Below are 18084 nucleotides of genomic sequence, written 5' to 3' on the forward strand. Positions count from 1 at the left end.
GGAGGCAAAGGGATGAGCAAAACTGCTACAGACACTCTCAGGATAAAAGGATGAGAAGGAGTTGAGGGTGGGAACAGATCTGGGTGGGAAGGTGATATACTGGGTTGAAAGGGGCTGTAGGTTACCCGTAAGGAGAGGTCGCGTATGTTTTGGGCAATGAGTATCCAAAGCACCGTGAAGAGGCCTCTGCTGGAGATGAATCTCCGGGGGGTGATTTAAATAGAGATGGCTGTGGGCAGCATGGTTGGCTTAGGGTTGTTGAGGGAGCACATGCAGCTGAAGATGAGGGAGGCTGGGGCACTAATATCAACTGGACACACAGGGTCTGTGAAAGGAAGAAAAGCAGAAGAATGTTGCACCACGGATGCCAAGGCAAGGAGGGAGTTTCAAGGTAAGGGGCCATCACCAGTGTCAAATATCCCAGGAGGACAGAATAAGGTATGTCCTGAAAAATGCCCTTTGGAATACAGGCATTTAGAAGGTCCAAGTATTTGGAGTAAGAACAGTTACAATGAAGAAAGGTCAGGCAAGGGGGAAGCCAGATTTCAGGGGACTAAATAGAGGTAAGGGGAATGCCCTGGAGGTCCAGTGGTTAGTACTGGGCGCTTTCACTGCCAAGGGCCCGGGTTCGATCCTCTGTTGGGGAACTAAGATCCCACAAGCTGCTCGGCACGGCGAAAAAAAAAATTCTTTTTTAAAGAAGTAAGAAGGGAATAGTGGAGACAGCAAGGAAGGTGTGTATAAGAGAAAGTGTTGAGAAGGCTGTGTGGACATTCGGCACTCCTGTCTGCCAGTCGGACAACTTCAACCATGCCACAGGTGTTAGGACACCGTCAGCATTACAGACAATCTGTTCAGCCCTGGGGATATAAACAAGACAAAGTCCACGCGCCCAAAGAGCTTTCCATCTGTGGTTCCAGAGAGACATATGGACAGACACGTCAAAATGCAAAATCATAAATTCTGGACAGAGCAGTGTTTAACATAAGTCATGATCAGGAGGAAAACTACACAATCCTTGCTCCCAAGGAGCTTACTAACATTTAGTTTGTCCGCAGACAGCTATAATATAACAGAAGGGATAATGCTTTAGTAGAGGAGCATTGTCCTTTGGGCACCCAGGAAAAAAATCAAATATATATATATATTTTTTTAAATTAATTTATTTATTTTTGGTTGTATTGGGTCTTTGTTGCTGTGCAGGGCTTTCTCTAGTTGTGACGAGCGGGGGGCTACTCTTCATTGCGGTGCGCGGGCTTCTCGTTGTGGTGGCTTCTCTTGCTGCGGAGCACGGGGTCTAGGCGTGTGGGCTCAGTAGCTGTGGCACACGGGCTTAGTTGCTCCGCAGCAAGTGGGATCTTCCCGGACCGGGGCTCGAACCCATGTCCCCTGCATTAGCAGGCAGATTCTTAACGATTGCACCACCAGGGGAGTCCAGGGTGTGATATTTTAAGGAGAAGTTTTATGAGAAACCTCGGGAGACACTGTCCGAATATACAGGAGTAAGAATCGAGTATGGATCTAGAGCACAGAGTCAGGCTTCTTGGAAAAGTTAATTGGATCTAGCCTTTTGTATCCTCTTGAGTCACTAAGATCCAAGCTGCTCTTAAAACAAAGCCTGGGTCCATACCATGGAGACCTCACTACTATTTCATCTTCCCAAGGGCCTGTCCCGTGGCTCCATGATGAATGTAGGAAAACAGTCGTGCCCATTGTCAGTGCACGTGTGTGTGCACTTTCCATGAGTACACAGTGCTCCTTGGGCAATGACATCACAGTGGCCTCAAGGAAAACAAACATGGCGACCTATACTGACGAGAGAACATTGAGCAAGCCTGCAATATGCTCATGCCATAGGGTCCTCTTTGAGGTTTTATCAGGAAGATTACATATTCTCTCTGCCCCAGAGCCCTCATGTCTCGACTTACGTGTTCGTTTTTGAAAATACTGTATTGTATTGAAAATACTGTGTAAAGATAGGGCCTTGGGATAAAATATACCAATGTGAGGTTTAAATATAGTTGGATAAATTCCAATTTTTCCTGAAGGCAAGGGAGCTTAATTTAAAGAAACAAATGGTTAGGATCACCTACCAGCATGTAAACAAGGTCATAATTTAAAATGTGATCATCATTCTTACAGGTCCAGCCGTTACCCGGGTCTGAATTTCTAGCCCTGTTCTCTCTACACAAGAGGCTCATGTGAGCTGAGGTTTTGGCCTGTTTTAACAGCCACTTTTTTGGCAAACAACGGGTCAGAACACACAGCAATCAAATCAGCCTCTAAGTTGGCTCCAAACATCAAATGGGCCTGGATATGATGGCGTATTTTCAGGCACATATAAACTTTGCCTGTATTCTTCAGGGTGTGAGGCTGGCACTTCTCTGGATCAGTAAATAAGCTTTTTGAAAAGCCCAAACAAACCATAAGGAAATCCTGCATTCTGAAACAAAAGGTATAAAAGCTAAGTAAAGACACACACTGCATTGTGTCCTTGGCCAGGATGTGAGCTGTCGCCTTGGGAGAAAGATAACATGAAAGACGCCATAAATGCAGGGCCAAGACTACAGGCCCCATGAAAACAGGATAAAAAATAGCAAAAAAAAAAAAAAAAAAAAAAAAGAAATGCTCCAAGTCCTTTCAGCTGGGCCGGGGGGAAATAAATCAAAAGAGCAACTCCCTGTTGAACTTGTTCAAGAAATGGAGACACAGGGGGAAGAAAATGAGAAAGAACACCAGGATTAGGTTAAAGTACATGAGGGTGGGAGAGAGAGAGAGAGGGAGGGAGGGGGGGGAGGGACAGAGGGAGGGAGGGAGGGAGGGAGGGAGAGAGAGAGAGAGGAAAGGAAAGGAAAGGAAAGGAAAGGAAAGGAAAGGAAAGGAAAGGAAAGGAAAGGAAAGGAAAGGAAAGGAAAGGAAAGGAAAGGAAAGAAAAAGGAAGAAAGAAAAAAGGCAGAACGGGGCTCCCCTGGTGGCGCAGTGGTTGGGAGTCCGCCTGCCGGTGCAGGGGACACGGGTTCGTACCCCGGTCCGGGAGGATCCCACATGCCGCGGAGCGGCTGGGCCCGTGGGCCATGGCCGCTGAGCCTGCGCGTCCGGAGCCTGTGCTCCGCAACGGGAGAGGCCGCAACAGTGAGAGGCCCGCGTACCGCAAAAAAAAAAAAAAAAAAAAAAAAGGCAGAACGATTTAATGACAGCCAAAGGAGCTAAGGGGAATAGGGTGTGCTTTTTTAAACAGTTTGCTTTTTTCCTTTTTTTTTTTTTCCTTTGTTCGGGGGAGGAGAGTGGAAAAAGAAAATGTAGGCTCATTTCATGAATGAGGAGAGAGGCGAAAGCTAGGCAGCTCTACATTCTCTGAGCTTTTAAATGGCTCTTTAAAAAGTATCTTAAAGAAGGAAAATAAAAATAAGGGGTAAGGACTATTGGGAAATAATGAAGATGCTGTCAGTAAACTATTGAAAAGGAGGAGTTAAGGGAGAATTTAAAGAAATTGAATTTAGAGATATGCAAAGGAGAGGTTGCGGTAACACACATCCTAGGGTATTTAGTGGAGATATATATTCTTTTCCATTATAGGTTATTACAAGATATTGAATACAGCTCCCCGTGCTACACAGTCGGTCCTTGTTGTTTATCTGCTTTATATATAGTCGTGTGTCTCTGTTAATCCCACACTCCTAATTTATTCCCTCCGCCACCCCTTCCCCTTTGGTAACCGAAGGATTGTTTCCTAGCAGCAATTATTTCTAATGCCATCCAGTATACAGGGGGTACTAAGAACAGGTGTCTTAACATTTCACTGCATCTAGTACTAATATCGTTCATGATAAATGCATTCACTATGCTCAGAGTCGTACATATTAGTCTGGGTCTCATCTTCACCTCCATTCTCAGTGGCAGTACGAGAGAACTGAGTCAAGCAAAAGGAGTTTAAAATGCTGTCTGGTATTAAATAGAAACAGAAATACATCCCCCCAGTAAAAAAGGAAACTCAGGCATTGGGCAATCAAGGGGATTGTTGGAGATCCAAGACCGAGTCAAGGACTAAGTAATGACCCATTTTCTAGAATTCAGACGTCTCCCCAAAGCAGAAAGAGCACAGAAGGTAACTTGGGTCTCAGGTGTTAAAGCAGCCTCACTGCTGGGAACCAGCAGGGGAGCAGGCCTGGTCTGCATTCACAATGTGGCCACCGCCAGAGCTGGGTTTTTTCCAGGCATTTTCCTCCTCCAGGATGGCAGAGCTAAAAATATCAACACCAAATCGTTCATTCGCCCCCTACCCCAAACAAATTTCAGAAGGACTCCAGCTACTTTGTGAATCGTGCCTGCCCCCTTACGCTGCGAGAGCAGCCCAGTCAAGAGAACGGAGGGAGATGCCTTAGCGGTTCCTGCACATAGACCAGACCGAGGGAGAAATGAACCTTTAGCTAGTGATCACTGAGCACAGGTTTTGAGAATTCAGATGACATGGAGGTGAAGGTGGCTGGTGGTCGCCCCTACACACCTTATACGTGTCTCTTGCTGAATTACCCCGTCCTGCTGCACTGGCAAGCGACAGACACAGACCTCCACTACGTCCTGGATTGGTCTTTAGGGGCCACTCCAGTTTCTGCCCCTCCAGACTGGACCATGCATCCAAGGCCTCCCTGCTCACACCTATTACTCATCCCCAGCCACCTGATCCTGGAGCATCGTCAGGGTCAGCGTTTTCACTCTGCCTGCTTGGCTGTGCTGATGGACCAATGACAGCAAAGTACAAACCGTGCCAGAGAAGAATGTCCTCTTCTTCTGGGCTGATTCAGCTTGGGACAGGAAGACGGGGCATCTGGCATCTGATGAAGCCCTTGATCATCCCTTACGAAATATTAACTGAAATGGATTTGCGTCGGCCTGGCTCTGAGAAGGTCGCCCAGGATGAGTTTGAAAGGCAAAGGCCCTGTGTCAACAAAGAGAGGTGATAAGCAGCTTGCCATTTCTCTGAGCTAACGTGACGGATCATGTACCACGGGCTCAGTTTTATATCTCTCCACAGATCGGTGTGTCTTTATGACAACCATCTCCATAGCAACCAGGTGTCCAGACACTAAGTGGATCTCAGGGATACTAAACCTCAGCCTGGGAGTGAAGCCCCTTTTGACTGTGGTTTCCATGGAACCATTTCGGGAGGAGGGCGCATGGGTGAGCTCAGGGGATGGTTGGGGGGCTTCCCTAGGGCCCTGCTTGGCACAGGGACAGCCGCGATGGGAGAGGAGCCCTTTTTGGATTATTTTTACTAACGAACCAGAAGAAAGGGTAAACAGCAGGTTAGTTAAACTCTGATGAAACTAAATGGGAAAGAGTTGCAAACACCAGAGAGACTGGAGAAATTATGTCAATGGTAGAGGAGGATATAACCAAGTGAGGACTGTCCTGGTAAGCCCGGAGTTCGTACATCTGGGGGCCAATGTTCCCAAATGAGAAGGCAGAGGAGGCGAACAATGCAGGGGTTGTTTGAGGAGGTCCGGGAGAGAAAGATGGCAATTAGGCTTAACACACAGGAGGGCGGGGTGCAGGGCTCACGAGGAAGGGGCGGCGCGGCACAGGCTCCTCTGGAGTGGCCAGTTGAGTACAGGGATCTGACCCGGGGAGGAACAGAGGGAGATGGCGGGGATGCAGGAGGCTATGCGGGGAACCCCCAGAGCAGCATCTTCTTACGGCAGCGCCTTATCGCTGGAGGCAGCGGTGCCATGAATCACCCCAGGTTCTCACCAAACGTGAGTCTGGCTGACGCTGAGCCCTGCCCTCAACAGTCCCACCGTGCCTAGGGCTTCTTTTGTTTTGAAGGGATGTCCCTGTGTTAGCAGTACTCGGAGGGCAGGATAAGGACGGTCCAGACGGAACCAGAATGAAGGCACAGATGATGAAACGGAACAAAGGGATAGCAGCTGGAACCCCAAGGGACATCTAAATAGGCTGCGAATGGCCTTTTGGAGGGAACTCCCATCCCTGTCTCATAATCTAAACCAGGACCGGACTGGGCGGGCTAGCCTGCTGGGGAGGTAACACATGGGCGTGAGGAAGGAGGGCGAGGCCACCTCCCAGCTCCCTTGCTTCCCTCTGCGTTCACTCTATCATCAGCCCACAATTCACAGGGTTGAGGTTTAAATGTGTGGTTTGTCTCCTGAACGAAGATAACGGGATCCCTTACACTAGGTGTGTCCCCTGAAGAGAGCTGACCCCTCCCCAAGGAAAGCTAGGGGTTAAACCTGTAACTGTCGGCGCGTCTGGCAACAAAATAAAAGGAAACCACACTCTCCATGAATGAAGGAAGAAGCAGGAGGAAGGTCGTTTGCTTCTTTGGGTTTTTTTTCCTTTTCTTTTTTTAAGACCTGAGTAAGATCCTCAATATGTTTGAGATTATTTAGCAAATTCTCTGAAAGGGGCCACAGGTCACTAACCAACAGATCGTGGATGTAGAACCCACACTCCCCCGACTTCCCTTCCCTCCTCGACCCCAGCGATAGCAGATTGGGCGTCCTGGGGGTCTCTGTTTAGTTAACCATTAACAATTCATAACAGTCCAGACCCCTGCACGATCAGTCCAGTCCTTGGAATGTTATTAGAAAATCCTATTTCTGGTCTGTTATGAAACAGAGGTTTTGATGTGCTGCCAGGTTTATGGGGAACTCTGGAAACAGAACACTTGCTGCTCAGAGAAGCCGAGGCCGGTGGGTGTTACATAAAGCTTTCCTAGCAACTCAAGTTTATCAGAGAATGTGAGGCTGCAATAGAAAAAAAAAAAAAAAGCCAACGAGTTAATGCGAAACATGAACCAACCCACTATCCCCGTATGCTCTGAGGCCTTCCGGCACATTCGTGGGAGTGATTTTAACCCGTGAGGCCCTGGGACTCCAGTTGGCTGCAAGGTTCAGCCCAAAAATACAAGTTCAGAGCTGAAAGGCACCTCCACGTGGACCTCACGGAACGCAGAGCAGCTCTTTTCGCCTCTGAACCAATTGCTTATTGAAATTCACACAAACGCGTCTTCTTTGCCCTTCTTGTGGCTGCTCCCAGTTTCTCTGGGCACTGCAGGAATAAAAGGCAGCAAGATCACAGTGTGGAATCCCTGCCAACTTAAATGCACCTAATGGCGTGACTGTGAGTCTGAAGTCAATGGGTGAGAATCTCATCTCCAAACTGTTGGATCCAAAATTATGCAGATTAGGGTTGAATCCTTTTCTGTGGATGGCTGCCGACTTTTGAGAGGTTTCTGAAAAGCATATGTCCAATCGGTTGTTTGAAATCTCCCAGGGCTGGGAGGGTAAGGGTGGTTGGGGGAGACCCGGGGGCAGAAAATGGGCACAGAATCCCCTGTCAAAGCTGCAAAGCAAAGTCAATTACCGATCGTGATCTGCTGACACATGACAGCCCAAACTGCAGCGTTCTAGAGAGGAAGGGGAAGATTCCCCAGCCACGAGGACGAGTCTGATGCGCTGGGCTGGGCTGGGGGGACGTAGTCAAGGGGGATGATGGTTGAGTTGGAACTCAAGGGGACCGAGGACAGGCAGTGGGAGAGGCGTGGTTCCTTGGTGGACAGCGCTCGATAAACCTGCCCCGGGGACTGAAGGTCCCTGTCTGTGATGCCACCAGACCCTGGCTCAGTGCTCGCCTCCTGGGCAGTCAGTGCGAGAACCCTCACTTCATTTGGGGAGGAAAAGAATGGCTTTCAGAAATCCCAGAGCCCCCTATCCATGTGATAACAATCACCCAGTGGGAGGGTAGTCTTTCCTTACGTAAATGAGATTGCTCCGAATCTAGAGGGCCCCTATTCCCCAGGCCTTCTTTGCTGAAGGTCGTACAAGGAGCTGAAAAAGGTAAAAGCTACATGTTCGTCTTAAAACAAACAAAGAAGGAAACCCCAAGATATCCGAGTTGGATTTGAACTTGAATTCACCTGGTAACGGTGAATTTCTATTTTAGGCTGTCCTTGAGAAGTCACCAGAAATCCAGAAAAGAATTGGCACTGAGATGCCTCTTAAAAGATTTCATTAAAAGTGAAAAAAAAAAAAGTTGAGGAACACCCAACAAAGGGCACAGGCCTGCCCAAGGGGGACAGAGGAGTCCAACCACAGCTCCTCGTACGAGTAGATCTTATCCTGCCCATTTAATAATCAGAAGAGGGGGAACCCTCTGCAGAAGCCTGCCTGTCCCCGAGCATCCCCGCCCTGCCCCCAGGTAGGAGCGCCTCCCTGCAGCCCTGGAGGTTGGCTCGCGTCTGGCGGGGGAAAGCTATCCGCACCCTGCATGGCCATAATGAGCCCATTTCAATTGAAATAAGATCAATACTACTCATTTTCTCTTGCTGGCTCCCGAGTGATTCATGAATCTGAAAACTAGTTCATGAATCACAGTGAGGTGGGGTTGTGGGAGCCCGGGCGGGGGAACATTTGTGCAGTCAGCGAACCTCGATTCCTTTCATGAACCCAGACATTAGTTGCATAACGCTTGCCTGCCTGCTGTGTTGAAACCAGCCTTTTCGGAAGCAGCTTTAGGCTTCTACTTATTCACCTATTCTCATTCTCAAAAGGGAAAGAATGACTCTGGGTGCTGATTGTGTGTCCGTCTGTGTCAGGGTGGGTATCTCCATGCCCTTTGTGTAGCCGTGTGTGTGCGTGTGTGTGTGTGTGTGTGCGCGCGCGCAATGGTCTTTGTGTGCATATTGTGTGTGTGTGTGCACGCGTGTGCATGTGTGAGAACCAGCCACGTATGACCGGCCGCAGGCCCTTTAAACCTGAATGGCCGCCAAGTTCGTTTCTCAGCGGAGCTTCATAAGGAAGCACGAGGTGGGGCCGTTGGAAACCTGATTACAGCCTGCTAAGGAAAATGAGATTTTTATCTCACAGGAATTCAGTTATAAAAATAAAATACAACGTCTGGCTTGATTCAGCGAAATAGACAAGCACCAGGGCGTTTGTGCATTTCACAGAGATGCTGGACAAGAAGCATGGCCTCAAACATTGCGTTTCAAGCGAGCCGGGGCGGGGGGCGGTGAAGGGGGGCTACAGGAAGGAAGTGGGAGTGGAGGGGTGTGTGTGTGAGAGAGATGGAGGGAGAGAGGGAGGGAAGGAGGGAAGGAGGGGGAGAGAGAGAGAGAGAGAGAGAGAGAGAGAGAGAGAGAGAGAGAAAAACCACCCTGCTGGCAAATGAATGCAGCGGGGATGATGTCATTGGAACAGTTGGAGGAGAGGAAAGAAAAACAACTCAGAGCTGGGCTAATCCTGTTTGCTGCCCTGAAGGGAATGGACAGCCGCCAGGGCAGGGAGTTCTGGGAAACCATATAAGGGTGCCAAACAGGCTTTGCCGCCAACATTAGAACTGACAGCTTTGTTCTTTGTAACTTGGCTGTCAGCCAGAGGCCTCATTTCAGCTCTGCAGCATGATTACCCTGGACGGCCGCCAGCCCTGCGCTGAGAGCTCCTTTTCTTCTCCCCGAGTTTTTTTTTTTTTTTTTTTCCTCTTTCCCTTTGCCAAACATGCAGCAGTTACCATGGCAGTCGAAAGTAAAGTTTTAAAAAAACACAACAAAGTAGAGAGGCACGCCTTGATCCAGATGTGCCATATGAGCGGAGAGAAAAGGCAGTTAACCTAGTCTCGGGCCTCAGGCTGCAGGAGAAAACGGAGTCCTGGCTGTCGAGCCCCGGGGAGGTGACTCCAGGATAAACAGAGAGGACCTGGCCCGGCTGTTGACAGAGAGGGGCTGGCTCCCAGGCCTTGTTTGCCTTCTCTCTCTCTCTCTCTCTTTTCCTGAGGCATTGTGGAGTGCGTCATGTGAAACGGAAAATGTCACGATTTCCACTGGGAATGTGTCCATAGTTCTGAGAAAGCTCTAGAAACCCCGGTCCGCCAAGCACGAAAGGGAGCAGGAAGGTGGGGAGAGGGTGTGGACGGTCACAGTGGCCCCTGGTCACCAAGGTGAACGCAGTGAGCAAGTGATGGCCCGTGGCCACAGCCGAAGGACTCTGCTGGTGGCTGGCGCGCAGCCAAGCGGTGACCCTCGGGCCGGGCTGTGCCGGGATGTCGCATAAGAGGGCGCTGGGGGTTTTGGTGCAGCGGGACCCCGGCCCCTGGAATCTTGGAGGGAACCCGAGGGCCAGGGGCAGTCCTTTTTGCTGCTCGGAGGAGCATCCGTAGTTTTGCTTTACAAGGGGACTCTGTGAAGGGTCCAGTCTGCTATTTTTAACCAGGTTCATTTCTCACCTGCTCGGAAAGTGGAACATCTCCTGGGAGGTGACACGTCATGACCATCGGCAGGTCTCCAGGCCGGGAGCCGGCAGTTTACATAGAAGTGGGGTATTGGTCGCCAGCTGCCCTCACTGCACAGTCTGACCTCCCCACCCCCATGTGCAGCACAATGCTGGGAAGGGCCTCTTCTGGTTCTAGAAGCTGCTGCAGCAGGGGCTGACTCAGCCGTTTCCTGGCCCCTTTAGTTGGGAGAAGGCAAGGCCACGGCAGGCGCTGTTCTCACCGGCCTGCGGCGGCCTCGCCGTGAAACCGCTGACCGTTTCCTTCCGATGGACCACACGGGCCCTCTGAAAGGGGCGTTGGCCTTTCGGGAATATGCATGATCACCTCCTCTGTCCAAGGATGGAAACGGAGGTGTCAGGGAGGAAAGAGCCCAAGGTCATGCAGGGAGGAGTCGCAGTAGGACGCCAGCAGTCTTTACTCCGTGCCTCCTGCTTTTACCAGGGCCGGGCTGCCTTTCTCGGGAAGTATAAGGCTCGCTGGGAGGGGGTAGCTAGGAATCATTGCCTTTTTAGGGGAGCTCCTGAGGCAGAGAAGCTCCAGCCCCCTCAGAGGGCAGTTACCCTCGCCCATCCCTGTGGGCCCATCCCTGCACCTCGTTGCTGCCCTGGACCTCCGGGCTGGGTGTCACCCCTGATGATGGCATGGCCACGGAGAGCTGGAGCGAGGAGGGCGGAGTTCCCGTCCAAAGACTCCCCATGGGCCTGGGGTTCAAGAGAACACCAGAGCCCAGGAGGTCAGGAGCCAGAGGCTAGCAAGAGACACACTTTGGCTTCAGGTCGGGGACAGAGCCAGTGAAAGCTGACTGGTGGGCAGAAGCGATCCAAAGACAAACGCCAGTTGCTTAAGAATCAGGAAAGAAATGGGCCGCTTGGGTTCATGAGCAGAACCTCGAATTTTTTGTTGTCCCCTACCCTTCACTGGTGCCTCAGAGCTGTGCAGCTGATACCCCGTGCAGGGCCTGGCCGGGCCACATCTCTGTGCTCTGAGCGGACTCGAATGAAGGCAAACGCTCACTGGTGAGCTTTGAGAAGCAGCCCTGAGGCAGACGGCTCCGTGTCCATTTCGGCACAAGAGAGGCCTAGTGTCACAGTGTGTGTGACACCCCATGGCCTCCCGACCCTGGGGACTCAGCTTACCTCCCCGGCTGCTGCTGGGAAAGCCAGTCTCTGGCTGGGATGTCTGAACCTGCCCTTCCCACCTTGGAGGAGAAATCTGACTCCCTGGGCCTGGTTTTTAGAGGTCCAGCCTTCTGGCGGACAGTCCGAAAGTGGAGAAGGGCTAGTGGAAGGAGGAACAGACTGTTTCCTCGGGGGAAGCAGAGGCTCCTGGACACCCCCTCCAGCATCTCCACAGGGCCGGCGGGTACCAGGCCCTGCAGAGGGGAAATCACTTCCCCCAGGGCCTCCGCATACTTCAGGATCCAAGGGTCTGACATGGCATGCATGAAACAGCAGAAAAACCGTTACCCTCGCTTACAGATGAATGTAGGTTTCCTATCGGGTTTGTCAGGCAGACAGAAAAGGAGGATCCTAGGGGATTTTTCTTTCCTGAGAAACCAAGAGAAAGCAAAAACAGATCTGCACGGGTGTACGTGTGGGTCTGGGGGTAAATGCCTTTTCAGTAGCCACTGAGGCCTGAAGCAAGGCTAGTATTTGCAAACAGGTTACCTGTTCAAGTCCTCCTGTGCTCTTTCAGTTCTGGTGCTAGTTTTTCCCCCTCATTAAAGAGGCCCAATCTAATTTCTCTCTTCCCCTGCATGGTAAAAATAATTACATACAGGCATTAAGCCTGCACTACAAATCATCGTACAGAGAGATTCCACCTTCGCCTTTGGTCATCACAAGACTTCACAGCCATTAGTAGAAAGCATTTAAAACATTTCTCATTGTAGACAGACAAGTGAAACTCATCACCAGTCTTCTAGCTGGAGAGAAGCCTCTGTATGTTAGGGAAAGTCAGGGACCAGAAATGCAGATAAGGCTCTGAATTGTGGAGCCCAGGGTCTGTTTGCTTACGAAGCAGAGGATGCTAGGATGGTCACCAGAATAAAACGCTCCAGCCGAAGATGCCGGCTCCGAAGTACCGCTGCTGCTTTAACGCGCCCGGGATTTTTCTGTATTATCAGGAGCTCAAGCCTGAAGCAGGGAGGGGTGTAAAGAGGACCCTGGCAAGGCACGGGCAGCCACAGCACCCTGCACCCCGGAACCCACACAGCGCTCTCACCGCCGTCTCCCGCAGACAGCTCTCCCCCGGGGTTTAGGATGGGCCGTGGGCGGGGGGGAGGGAAAGATAGTGGCCACCTTCATAAATATCTTCCTTAGCTCCACCCAGATGGGTTTGGAGCGTTTGAAGACTGATTCAGGTGAGGCTGTTTCTAGCAGGAGGGATTAGAAAACTTGCCATTTGGGAAACCAGTGTTGAAGGTTTCTCGAGACTCGGGGGTTTGCACTAACGTTTGGACGTGCATGAAACTTGCACGTTCCTGGTCCCGGCCGTCACGCGGTGGATCCGATGATACCCGCGTGCGTGGGTCTCTGGGCCATCGTATTTAAACTCCTGCCACCCAGACACCTCTAGGATTGGTCAACAGGTTCATCGTCTTTCTCTTGTTCTACCGGTGCAATGAGGCCTTCCACCGAAAGATGGAGAGAGGAAGAGCCCCCCCAGCCTTGAGCGTGAGGCACACTCTCCCTGCGTGTGTGACGCTCCCACCATCTCAGAGGCCACAGGGACAGCTGCTGTCATTTGGCCATTCAGGTTGACTGGCCAGGGCCATGGAGCTAACGAGTGGCAGTGACGGGCCTATAACCCAAGTCTCCAGCATCCTCTGCAGGCCCTGGGGCCACCTCTGAGGTGGGCCCAAGTGACCCCACGGGGACACTCAAAACCCTTCCGGGCCCTGGCTCCTCCCCCCAAAAAGAGCCCAACCCAGCAGGCCAGCAGAGCTATCCTGTGGCCGCACGCCGGGCACTGATTCTTAGTCTGCTTCCCGGTCCTTTTCTATTTACTCAAGAAGGCGTCTGTTAAAGCCAGGAATGTTCTTTCTTGCCACATAAATCTGTGCTGAGGTCACACACGGCACTTGCATCGGCCTGTTTGTGATAAAGCTGGGACAGGATCTGAAGGGAAAGGAATGCCTCCATCACTTGTCTGTAGCGAGGGGCCACGGGGCTCTAGAGGCCCGGCTGAAGGGGTTCTCCTCAGTCTCCTCCCCGAGTTGTTGAGGCCCCTGCTATGGCACCAGAGTCTGACTACTCTTCCTTTAGCTCAGGGCTGGCTTCTCCAGCCCCTGGATGAAAGGGGAACCTGGTGGCCTTGGGTGAGTCACAGACTTCGCCCATTGCCTCAGTTTCCCCATTTGGGTAGAGGACATCTCCAACGCATCTGATGATGCCATAACCCAGTGAGAGCGGCGGCAGAGAAACTTAAAAAATAACCGATTGCCCGTGGCAACCCATGGCACGGTCCAACGAATAGTGGGGATGGAAGATGCCTTCAGCGTTCTGAGGAGGGAAGGCGCTTACCGACTCTGCCGGTCACGGGGCTGGTCTCTCAAATTCTGCACTGCTGGACCGAGGGCTCAGTTTCCCTACGTTCGACACAGGAAGAGACAAGACCAGGCTACAGAAGTGCATCATTGCATGTGATCGGTTATCTAAGCGCTGCTTCTCTAAGCAAGGCCGCGATATGCCTTGCTTTCCACCTAGCGTGTGAGCTCTTTGGGCGCCGAAGCCGCCTTTCACCTTTCCCCTGGGTCCTCCCTAGAACCTGGCAGGACACAGCCCTGGCTGGAAGCACCAGAACTCTCATCTTAATGGATTGAACATTGAGAGAAGGGATGAGACCCCCCCACCACCCCCCAGAGGCAGGTGATCTTTGCCACACGGTCTGGACTCAGAGAGGTCCCTGCAACGGGCACCAAACTCCGGCTCCTCAGAAAAATCAAGCTTAGCCTTCCCGATGGCCCCAAATGCACATGGTCTCAGGGCCACGTGGACCCACCGAACAGTTGCGATCCGTGGGCTTGCCCAGCCATCCACCACTCCAGTGAGAAAGAGGCCTGCAAGCACCAGAGAATGACCCATGCAGGGATGCTGTTTACTCGTGGTCCAAATCTGGAGCGTTGAATTCTGCGAACTGTGGCTTTTATGGCAGTGGTGAGCATGCTCACATCACATCACTAACAGTGGAAAGGCTGGGGGAGGGAGCTGTTTTTTGTTTTTAAAGATAATGAGGAAAGTCTCTAATATTTTAGCGAGAATGTATCCTTGTGGCCAGTGTAGATTTTTAGCCAAGCGATACTGTATGTAATCAGGAAAAGGCAAACATGTGTATTATCTACATCCCCTTCTAACTGCGTGAGATAACGTGAAACTGCAGGAAGTATCAAGCGAAAAGAATAAAAGCGGTCTATTCAACCCCTGACATGCCTCCCCTGCCTGTTCTAGAAACACCCTTTGGCTGATAAGAGTGGACAGACTGGGAGACACACTCGCGGCCCGGCACCTTGTCATGCTGGGCCAGGCTGTTTCCTAAGTCACAAGTCACCTTTGTGTCTGTGTCGAATCAACTGCAGTTTACATCGGGCAAGTGAAGCGGCTCCAGCAGAAGTCTCAGGCTGGCTTCGGCGGCCTGGATTTTGCCCAGTTTGCGTGCATCTGTTACACATCACCTATGTGCGAAGCCACATGGAAGGCAAGGTGACCTGAGGGAGGTCCCAACTGAGTTGGCTCAAGAAGAGTGATGGAGACAGCAAGACTTGGTTCCTTGGGAGAATTCTGAGGTGTAGCTATGACCTGTGATTAAGGAGAACAGTGTCTGGCGGCGATTCCTGCCCAGATCTCCCACGTACCGTAGGGCAGGGCCACGGTCCTGGTCCACGGCACCCCCAGAGACGTTTATTTCACACCCTGCACAACAGTCCATGACAACCGTGCCCTGCCTGGCCCCAGGACAGAGGAGGGGTCTTCAGGACACACTTGAAGCCAGAAACAGTGGGCCCGACTCTCAGGGAACACGCTGCAGCTACGTTTTAAGCCATACACACTTCAGGCTACGTATGGAAACTTGTGGGTTAGCTGGATATACCTTAGAGGTAGGGAATCCCATCCAGCACTGGGAGCTGAGGCCCCCTGCAGACCAGAGAGCGTGGGCTTCTGAGCTGAGGACTGGTCACTCAGGATAAACTGAGGCATGTCTGCTTCCTCCGGGGCAGCCTTCCTTAGGTACAGGCTCACCAAGCCACAGGCCCCCGAGAGCTCTGTGCTAGCTTCGGGCGCTCAGGGGCTTCTTCCCAGCAAGGGCAGGGGAAGCTGCAGACTTGCCTCTCCTGGAGACATGCAGGCTCTGGAGCAGATAATGGTCAGCCACGCCTGGGATCTTTACAACTCGGAGAAGAAATGGGTCGAGCAGGACCAGGCAGCTGCCGGGAGGAATGACCACCACCTGTAAAACTCTTTACAATGCGTGCGCTTCACCATTTCCAAAACACTCTCGGAGCCAAGATCTCCGTCGAGAGAAGACCCGTTCTCGCTGTACACTGTTTCTGATGTTCAAAACCCAACCTCCAAAAATGTGGAGACGAAACAAAAGGAATCACCAGAAACAAAGGAGGCACTGGTCACCCTCCAACATTTCACATCAGACCCACATCAGCTGTGACACCGGCGGTGACAAAGGCCCAGCCAGACAAATGCTCTGACGCCCGCATTGATCCAATTCTTTCACCATCAAAGGGGAATGCAGTTAGACCAGGAGGAGGAGAAAAAACAGAAAGAACCAGAGCAGCTAGGAGAGACTAGTGGTGTTTCCCTGGCGCTGAGTCATGCTTTTACAGTGGCCCGGACCAGCGGCCTTGACTGGTGACAAATAATGAAAATCTCACCATCGTTCTTTCTGGCGTCCTCACCTGTGAATACATGCAAGAACGGGTCTGTTTGTGTATATACGCATCTGTGGGATCCGTTAGAACTCACAAAAGTATTTAAGCACTAGATTGGGAATTAGAATCAACAATCACAAGTTAGAAGGTTAGTTTTGTAGACGGTCATTTCAAACTGTCAACGGAAAAACGTTCTCTGTATGCCTGCGACACAGCGGAAGGTACATGTGTGTTGAGGGGCGCTGGGACAGGAAGGGACCCTGACTCGGACATGAAGCCCGAAGCCCAGGGCCACGTTGGGGGTGGTCCTCTCGCTCTGCTCTCCCCTCCATCCTGGCTGGCTCCTCCCCACATCTTTCTGGTTCCTGATCGCTCAGGCTTTCTCTCTCATTTCCAGGCCTCCTTGTGGAAATCCAGCTTCTTGGCCTGTGCGCTCAGATACTTCACGGTGGAGACAATGCTGTCCCAGTTCCAGGCCACCAAAAACAACCTCCCTGGGAACCCAGCTCTCCCCCTGTGCCCAGAGGGCCCGGGCCGTAGTTCCTCATGTTGGGAGGCCTTCTTTCATTAGCACCCACTGCCCGAGCTTGGAGAGACAGCAGAGGGCAGGAAGTGCCTGCTGCCAGGGGGCTCCCAGTCTAGGGGGCAGAGAACCGAGAAAAAATCAGGAATCACGCCTGTCAGCCAGGGAAGAGTGCCCGGTGCTAACTGCCCCGAAGAGAACCAGACAGGCAGGAGAGGGTGCCAGGCAGTCAATAAGGGCCTCTCTGAGGAGGTGACCTTTAAGCCTGGATGGGGAAGGAGCTGGCTCTGCAAGGTCTGGGGAGCAGCAATCCAGAGGAAAGACGGCTGGTCAAAGGCCTCGGGGCAGAAGTGGGCCCAGAGTGTATGAGAAAGAGCCAGGGTGTGGGAAGCTAGTAGGAGCCGGTAGGACTCTCAGTACATGTATGCTCTGACAAGGCTCGGACCCCAGTCGTTAGCAGGTTTACGAAGGACAGTGAGGGCTTGGTTCACGGGGTGAGATGTCACTGTGACTGCTGTGCGGAGGTGTCCTCGGGGCAGCCCACACGTGGGCAGGAAGCCTGGGTGGGAGGCGCCTTCTGGGGTCCCAGCGAGGGACAGGGCTCTGGCAGGGTCACGGCAGCAGTGCCGCAGGGGCTCTACCATGACCTTGGCTTTGGCAATGCCCCGCTGGGTTTGCTGTGCACTACACTAGGGCCCCTCATCGCCTGATGTGGGTGGTGCCTCCACACATGACTTCCTCGTGGGTGACCCTGACACAGAGATGAGGCACCAGAGGGGGACACAGGCCCTGAGACCCGGCTGACCTGGCTTCAGGGCCCGTCTTAGCCACTTTCCGACTCAGTCATCTGGGTCAAGGGGCCAAACTTCCCAGACCCTCAGTTTCCACATGTGTAAAATGAGGATAATCGTTGCCTGACAACGTTGGGCCTGAACTAATATATGAAATCACCCACACAGAGCCTGGCACATGGTAGGTAATCAAACTAGTCTCAGTGGTAGTGGTAACAGTGGTAGAAATAAAATAATATTCATTCAACAAATATTTATCAAGGGCCTCTTATGTGCCAAGTTCAAGGTGCCTGGGATACATCAGTGAACAAAATAAACCAACATCCCTGCCCTATGGGGCTTATATTCTAGAAAGGAAGACACACAAAGGAGTAACCTTTTTTTTTTTTTTAAGTAAATAAAATCATTTGTTAATACATGATAACTGCCATGGAGAGAAATGGAGCAGAATAAAGGAAATGGGGGTTCAGGGGTCGGGCTGGGACGGAACATGGCTCTAAGCAGGCGATCAGAGCGGGCTTGTTGGTAAAGGTGGAACAAAGACTTAAGGAGACAACAAGTGAGCCGTGTGGACCTCGGGGGGACCTCGAGGCTGTGCCTGGCCA

The sequence above is a fragment of the Delphinapterus leucas genome, chromosome 16 (assembly GCF_059928025.1).
Source record: "Delphinapterus leucas isolate spDelLeu-1000000601 "Yukka" chromosome 16, BTC_Dleu_Yukka2, whole genome shotgun sequence".
Classification (NCBI taxonomy): Eukaryota; Metazoa; Chordata; class Mammalia; order Artiodactyla; family Monodontidae; genus Delphinapterus; species Delphinapterus leucas.